Below are 8,691 nucleotides of genomic sequence, written 5' to 3'. Positions count from 1 at the left end.
GGGATTCCTCCTCCCATAAGGAGCTACAGTCTCAGAAATTCACAGGGGCAGGTCTACCTTGCCCTATAGGGTCGCTAGGAGTCGGTGTCCACTCGATAGAAGCTGAGGGTCTGGGATTGGGGTCCAGACGGCAACCCATTCAAAGGCTCACTACAGATTCCAAGATGCGGCCAGAGCAGAAAACCGCAGCCCTCCCTCGGTGTTGTAGGGGAGGTTTTCCTTGGGCAAGGCCCAGTGGTTCCAAAGGCTTGCTGGCGCTTCAGAACCTCCTGGCAGCTTAGAAGAAAGAGCCCAAGAGGCAGAGGCAGAGGCAGAGAAGGCTGTCTCCCTCGTGAACCTCTCTCCTCAGTCAGAGAGCAGCACACTCTTTTCCGGGTTTAGCACGCTCCCGGATCCCCGTGGGCACGAGCAGGAGAGCAAGGGAACGAGGCGGCGAGCATTTCAATATCAGTTCACAGGGATTACGCATTTGGTGTGCTTCTTATGCTTAGCAGCCCATACGCATCACTTCAGTTCATGTTCACGACAGGCAGTCATCCCATTTTGCACCCGGAAAACCCGAGTCATGGAGCAACGGCCCTCTAATCGGCGCTGGCACTTGAATGAGAGGTGCAGTTCTACAGCCTGTGTCCACCCCGAAGAGGTGACCTCAATCCTCCTACATGGTTGGTGAGGGGCAGTGAGATGGGCTGACACATGGCTGCAGCCAGGGGCTCACGCATGGGAACATCTGGCAGGGTGGCGCCAGACAGGCAGGCAGGCGGTGTGTCCTTCTGTTGTGCAATGGATCGGACCCCACTAGAAGGCACTGAACAACCACAACATGGCTGATCCGATGGGGTGTGTGAAAGACCTGGGGCTGTGAGGGGTGGTGGGAGCAAGGGGAGTCCAAAGCCAGCCGTGTGGGCACCAGAGTGTGGGCACGGGTCGGCTCTTCTGGGCATTCATAGACTTGGTGTCTATGGCACACAGTCCTCAGAGTGGCCCCAGGAGCAGGACCGGAAAAGGAAATTCAGACATGAAGGCAAAAGGTCAGAGGCGAGGCAAAGGGAGCCTTGCCCGTGCCATAATTTCTGCAAACTAGCACCTGGCAGAGGAAGCATGTGATTCTCCTGGGGAGGTGACTCCCAGCAAACGAAGGAGGAAGTGCTCAAAATACTCCCTACACCTGGCAGCCCCCTCAAGCATGGCCACTGCGCAGACCTGGGTTCTCACTAAGGTCTGAGGATGAACTTGATCCGTTGCCACAGAGTCACCTCCAGCTCATGACCATCGCACTTTCATCAGAGCAGAACTTGGCTTCCTGGGGGATTTTAACAGCTCGTGTTTTCAGGAGTAAATCACCAGGTCTTTCTTCCAAGGCATCTCTGGGGGACCCACACCTTTCTGTTAGCAGCCCAGCAAGCTAGTCCTTGCATCACCATTGACCCCCAGAGGACCTTAGGCAAGCCTTTCTTTCTCGTGTTTAAAATAACCCAGTTGGGCTAGAACACTCTCAAACCCCTTCTCAAGTAGTCTATAATTCTGTGTATTTATTGAATGGGGTCCATAAACAGATGGTGGCGTGGAAAACATTTTCAGTAGAATGACAACTCTTTGATTGCTTAGTCAACCGTGCACACAGCAACGGTTCCCCTACAGTAAGCACAACAACGGGGCCCGCAAACATCGAGACAGCATACTTTCTCGGAAATGGCTCCATTTATAGCAGTTTGAGAGATAACACTCTGGTCATTAGAGTTCACAAATTATGTTTGGAGTTCCACTGAAACTGTCAGCCTTGGTAAATCCGGATGCTTCTCATTAGGATAAACAGAGACAGTCAGCTGATGACGGCTGCTTAATTACTTAGGCTAGGTCAGGGTTGGATCCAATGATTACCTGTTGTTGTTGTTTTTTAATCATTTTATTAGGGACTCATACAACTCTTATCACAATCCATACATACATCAATTGTGTCAAGCACATTTGTACATTCATTGCCTTCATCATTCTCAAAACATTTGCTCTCCACTTAAGCCCCTGGCATCAGGTCCTCCTTTTTCCCTCCCCTCCCCGCTCCTCCCTCCCTCATGAACCCTTGATAATTTATAAATTATTATTTTGTCATATCTTGCCCTGTCCGACGTCTCCCTTCACCCACTTTTCTGTTGTCTGTCCCCCAGGGAGGAGGTTACATGTAGATCCTTGTAATTGGTTCCCTCTTTCCAACCCACTCTCCCTCTACCCTCCCAGTATCGCCAGTCACACCACTGGTCCTGAAGGGATCATCTGGCATGGATTCCCTGTGTTTCTGGTTCCTATCTGTACCAGTGTACATCCTCTGGTCTAGCCAGACTTGCAAGGTAGAATTCGGATCATGATGGGTGGAGGGTGGTGGGGGATGAAGCATTTAGGAACTAGAGGAGAGTTGTATTTTTCATCGGTGCTACATCACACCTTGACTGGTTTGTCTCCTCCCCTAGACCCCTCTGCAAGGGGATCTCCAGTGGCCGACAAATGGACTTTGGGTCTCCACTCTGAACTCCCCTCCTCATTCACTAGGGTAAGCTTTTTTTGTTCTTTGATGCCTGATCCCTTCGGCACCTCGTGATCACACAGGCTGGTGTGTTCTTCCATGTGTGCTTTGTTGCTTCTGAGCTAGATGGCCACTTGTTTACCACAGGGAAAGAGGGACCAGACTTCAACCCAGTGCCCCAAGGTGTGAATGCAACATTTCGGCATGGAGTAGGGAACCAGTTGAGAGGTATGGGGGGCTGGCCCCTCTACCAAATACTAAGTGGATGTCTGCCCCTCCCCCGAAAAGAATATATTTCAAAGGATGGCATTGAATTTGCAGCTCCAGAAGAGGGACATATCTGATCAGAGCACATGGGAGCAGATGAAGGGGGAGGAGGAGAGAATGGAGCACATCCTGACCCACCAGGCCGTGAGGACGATGACCCCAATTAGAGCAGCCAATCCACAGAGAGGACAACATAGCCAGCCCCACTATGAGGCATGACGCTCCTCACTAACCCATGACCCTGCGGGAGACAACACCAGAGACACAGTGTGGGAATTGTGCCCGATTTGATCCCGCCACACCGAGGCAAAGCACTGGGGGAGTGCAGCGGAACAGCAAGGGTATGGAACTTCAAGGTCCCCAGGGAATGCTGAAGGTGGACTTTGGGGCCAGGATATGGTGCCTCAACAGACTGGACTGGAAAGCGCTCCTAAAGGCCAACAAACGATCCTTGAACTAACTACAAGCTTTTCTTTCTTGTGTTTTGTTTTGTTCTTTGTCAGTAGTTTGTTGTTGTTGTTGTTCTGTTGTATATTGTTGTTTGGTTTTGCTCTGTCTTGTTTTTGTGCATGCTATTATCTCCGCAGGTCTGTCTAAATAAGATAGCCTGGATGAACAATCTGGAGGAGAAAACAATGTGACCGACAGTTCCGGGCAAGGGCACATGGGATAGGGGGAGGTGGGGGGTAAGGAAGTGATGTTAATAAACCCAGGGACAAGGAAAAACAAGTGATCCAAATCGGTGGTGAGGTGGGTATGGAAGGTCTGGTAGAGCATGATCAAGGGTAATGTAACCAAGAGGAATTGCTGAAACCCAGGTAGGGACTGAGCACGATAGTGGGACAGGAGGACAGTCAAGGAAAATAGGGGAAAGAGCTGGGAGGCAAAGGGCACTTATAGATGTCTAGATAAAGACATGTAAATATGCAAACATTTATATATGAGGATGGGGAAATAGTTCTATGTGCCTATACTTATAGGTTTAGTATTAAGGTAGCAAAAGGACATTGGGCCTCCACTCAAGTACTCCCTCAATGCAAGAATACTTTCTTCTATTAAGTTGTCATTCTATGATGTTCACCTTCCTGACACAACCACTGAAGACAAAGCGGGTGAATGAGAAAATGTGGTGAAGAAAGCTGATGGTGTCCGGCTATCAAAAGATAGGGCATCTGGGGTCTTAAAGCTTACCTGTTATTAATCCTCTGATATTTTTCCCTTAGGGAAAATCACTGGGAACCCCCACCGCAATGCTGAGTCGGAGTCCGTTGTCTGGTGCTGGAAGGCAGAGCGGTGCATCATTGTGGTGTTGTGAAGTGGCTCGCAAGTAGACGTTGCTCTTCCATCCAGAAGTCTGGAGCTTCCTGCCTTCTTCGTGCAATGCTTCCACTGCGGGTAGATTTATTCTGAAGAGCCAAGACATTGCAGTCTTCTGAGAGGCTCCAACACCACCCTGATCATCCGGGGTCAGCCCAGTGAGTGGGCTGGGGCAGAATGGATGTGCAGTGTGAATGCAGCAAGTTAAAATGGGATGATATGATATCTGTATTAACTCCTAATTAAAAAAAACCCAAAACTCACACATGGTAGATTTGATCTCTGTACATAATAAATCTAGAATCACGAGGTCCACAATCCAGATCTCATCTAAACTTTTCATCCTTCTCATCAGCTTCCTCCTTTCTTTTCCCCTCAAACAATCCTCTCAAGAAAGCTGATGGTGCCTGGCTTTCAAATGATATAGCATCTGGGGTTTTAAAGGCTTCTCACCGGCCACCTAGCTGAGAAGGAACTAAGTCCACATGGAAAAAACACACCACCCTGTGTGATCATGAGGAAGTGTCTATGGGATCAGGGATCAGACATCAAAAACCCCAAACAAAAAAAACTCATATCAATGTGAATGAGGGGGAGTGGGGAGTGGAGACCCAAAGCCCATGTGTAGACAATTGGACATCCCCTTACAGAAGGGTCACAAGGAAGAGATGAGCCAGTCAGGGTGCAGTGTAGCACCAATGAAACACACAACTTTCCTCTAGTTCTTTAATGCCTCCTCCCCACCCACTATCATGACCCCAATTCTACCTTACAAATCCGGCTAGACCAGAGCATGTACATGGGTACAGATAAGAGCTGGAAACACAGGGAATCCAGGACAGATAAACCCCTCAGGACCAATAATGTGAGTAGTGATACCAGGAGGGGAAGGGGAAGGTGGGGGGAGAAAGAGAAACTGATCACAATGATCTACATATAACCCCCTCCCAGGGGGACAGACAACAGAAAAAGTGGAGATATTGGTCAGTGTAAGACATGAAAAAAATTAATAAATTATCAAGGGTTCATGAGGGAGGGGAGGGGGGAAATGAGCTGATACAAAAGCTCAAGTAGAAAGAAAATATTTTGAGAATGAACACGGCAACAAATGTACTAATGTGCTTGACACAGTGGATGTATGCGTGGATTGTGATAAGAGGTGTACAAGCCTCCAATAAAATGATTTTAAAAAGAAAAAAGGAGAAAAGAAGCCACCATTCCCAGAACACACCCTTGTCAATGCCTCAGGGCTTGCTGTCCCGCTCATTCCTCAGCCTGCCTGCATGTACCTTGTCCCTTCATGGCATATAGCCTTGGTTTTCTTCTCTACTCACAGACCGGAATTGTGTCTTTTTCATCGTTTCCTCCCATTGTGTTGTGTGCTCAGTGCATCTGACAAAGCTTGCTACATGTCAGCCAATCTTCAACAATATCTTCATTGAAATGCTGATTAGGGATTATAGGTGTGTGTGTGTGTGTGTGTGTGTGTGTGTGTGTGTGTGTACAACTGCCCCCATAGGATTTCCAAAACTGCAGGATTTATGGAATCAGACTGCCAGGTAGCTTCAAACTTCAGACCTTGCAGTTTACAGCCAAGCGCTTAACCACTGCGCCAGTAGGGCTCCTGGAGGGATAATACACACCTGGCGAGTGTACTGCATGGAGTGACGTCATATCCTGGACATACCCTGTGCCCGCAGTAGGAGGGGGCTGTGGGATAGTGTTCTGCCACAAAGGAGAGACCTCTCACGGTACTGTTAGGACTATTGCACGGGTAAGCAGGTGACAGTGAAATGTTGTTCTGATATAATCCAGACATCATATCACCTTTTTTGTTGTCATTCAGCAAGCATTTGCTGGCTCTGTGTCACAGGGAGGCTGATGTGCCCCCTAAGAGTTCACAGTCTGGTGGAGAGTAAACACATCAATGGCAATGCAAAGCAATGTTTGGGTTAGTTTCCTCAAAAGATAATTAGTGAGAGACTATTGTGTAGAAAAAGCTATGTCAGTCTCTAACACATTCATAGCATTCTGATAACTGTCACATACATGACTGTGTGTATATAGGTGTGTGTGTATGTACACACATATAGTTCCAATTTTCCTAATATTTATATTTTGATCTGTTTTAACTATTGTCAAAAAAAAAAAGAAACCGATTGAGCTTTGATGTCGTGCTGCATTTCCCAATGGGGTAAGAAAAAGCCAAATATAATTAGTCTAGATCAGACTCAAGTGGCACCTGAAGCCCGGAAGCTCAATTACTTTCCAAAGGTCATATGATGTGTCCAAGTTTGCTAAAGTGAAGCTCAGGGACAGGGGCCCAAGGTGTATCCTAGGAAGAAAACAGCAATTTACTTCTTCCTGGTGATCGACAAGGTCTGATCAACAAGGTCTGTGTCCAGCGAACAGAGCAGCAAGGGGAGCAAAGCAATAAAGTCCCCGTGGAACACCAAAAATGGACTTTGGGACCAGGGCAAGGCACCCCATCAGACTCAACTGGAAACACGCCTAAAGATCAACAAACAGACCTTGAACTATTTATAGGCTTTTCTTTTTTTGTCTTTTTTCCCCTTGTGCTATTTGATTTTTCTCTGTCTTGTTTTTATGCTTATGATTGTCTCTGCATGTCTATCTAGATAAGATAGGTGGGATAAACAATCTGGGGGAGAAAACAAGGAGACTGATGGCTCCAGAGGGGAGCTCAGGAGATGGAGAGGCAGGGAAAATAAGTGAGTGATAACAAACCCAGTGTCAAGAGAAAAACAAGGCATCTAAAACCAATGGCAAGGAGGGCATAAGATGCCTGGTAGGGTTTGATCAAGGGCAATGTAAATGAGAGGAATAACTGAAACCCAAATGAAGGCTGAACATGAAAGTGGGACAAGAGGAAAGTAAAAGGAAATAGGAGAAAGAACTAGGAGGCAAGGGGCGTTTATAGAGGTCTAAATACAGGCATGTCCATATGTAAATATATTTTTATATAATGATAGGGAAATAGATCTATATACATTTATTTATATGTTATGTATTAAGGTAGCAGACGGACATTGGACCTCTACTCAAGTACTCCCTCAATGCAAGAACACTTTGTTCTAATAACCTGGCATTCCGTGATGCTCACCTTCCCAACATGATCACTAAAGAAAAAATGGGTGCATAAGCAAATGTGGGGAAGAAAGCTGATGGTGCCTGGCTATCAAAAGATATAGCACTTGGGGTCTGACAGGCTTGAAGATAAACAAGCAGACATCTAGCTGAGAAGCAACAAAGTTCACATGGAAGAAGCACACCATCCTGTGTGATCATGAGGTATCAAAGGGATCAGGCATCAAAGACTCAGAACAAAAAAATCATATCAATGTGAATGAGGGGGAGTATGGAGTGGAGACCTAAAGCCCATCTGTAGATAATTGGACATCCCCTTACAGAAGGGTCACAAGGAAAAGATGAGCCAGTCAGGGTGCAGTAAAGCACCGATGAAACATACAACTTTCCTTTAGTTCTTTAATGCTTCCTCCCCCACATTATCATAACCCAATTTTACCTTACAGATTTGGTTAGACCAGAGCAAGTACAGGGGTACGGATAAGAGCTGGAAACACAGGGAACCCAGGACAGATAAATCCCTCAGAGTAGTGATATTAGGAGGGGAAGGGGAAGGTGGGAGGAGAAAGGGAAACTGATCACAATGATCTACATACAACCCCTCCCAGGGGTCGGACAACAGAAAAAATGGTGAAGGGAGACAGCGGTCAGTGTAAAACATGAAAAAATAATGTATCAAGGGTTCATGTGGGAGGGAGGGAGGGAAAAATATGAGGAGCTGATACCAAGGGCTCAAGTAGAAAAAAAAATTTTGACAATGATCTTGGCAACAAATATACAAATGTGCTTGGCACAACGAATATATGTATGGATTGTGAGAAGGCCTGTAGGAACCCCCATTAGAATGATCTAAAAAAAAGAAACGTCTAGATGTGGGAAATGCATAAAGTTTACTAATGGTTCCAAGGGGAAGGAGGGAGGAAGGAAGAGGGGGGCCATTGCATCAAGGGTCCTTAGTCAATATTTAGACTGATGACAAATGTGAAAATGGAAGTGGGGATGGATGCACAAAGCCACTAAGGTCGCTGAATTGTATCTGTAAACGTCGCCACGTTTTATTACATAGATTTCACCACAATAAAATACGCTTCTTTAAATTTTAAAGCAAATACATCATGACTCACTTTAAAAAAAAATAAAGAGATTGATTTCCACTATCTATGACTCAGCGTCTATTACACTTATCAAGCCCAAACCATCAGGAGTATAATTAAATTTTAGTTTATTTCTGGCCAGAAATAAAACACTGTAACATTTGGGCCAATGATGATTTCCTGTCCCCAGAACTTTAATATCCTCTGTCTGTACCCGCTCTGTGCTGGATGTTAGCTGAGACCCGTAGATCATCTCGGGGATAAATATGTGGCTTGCGTAACTACATCTGTCTGAAGTCTTAATGCGTCTACAGGAGCCCTGACGCTGTTATCTGCTCCTTGTATCCAGTGCTCTCCTTCTCATACCTTGAGTATAAACCTTGCCAA

The sequence above is a fragment of the Tenrec ecaudatus genome, chromosome 10, assembly GCF_050624435.1.
Source record: "Tenrec ecaudatus isolate mTenEca1 chromosome 10, mTenEca1.hap1, whole genome shotgun sequence".
NCBI lineage: Eukaryota > Metazoa > Chordata > Mammalia > Afrosoricida > Tenrecidae > Tenrec > Tenrec ecaudatus.
Note: the sequence above shows the minus strand (reverse complement) of the source record.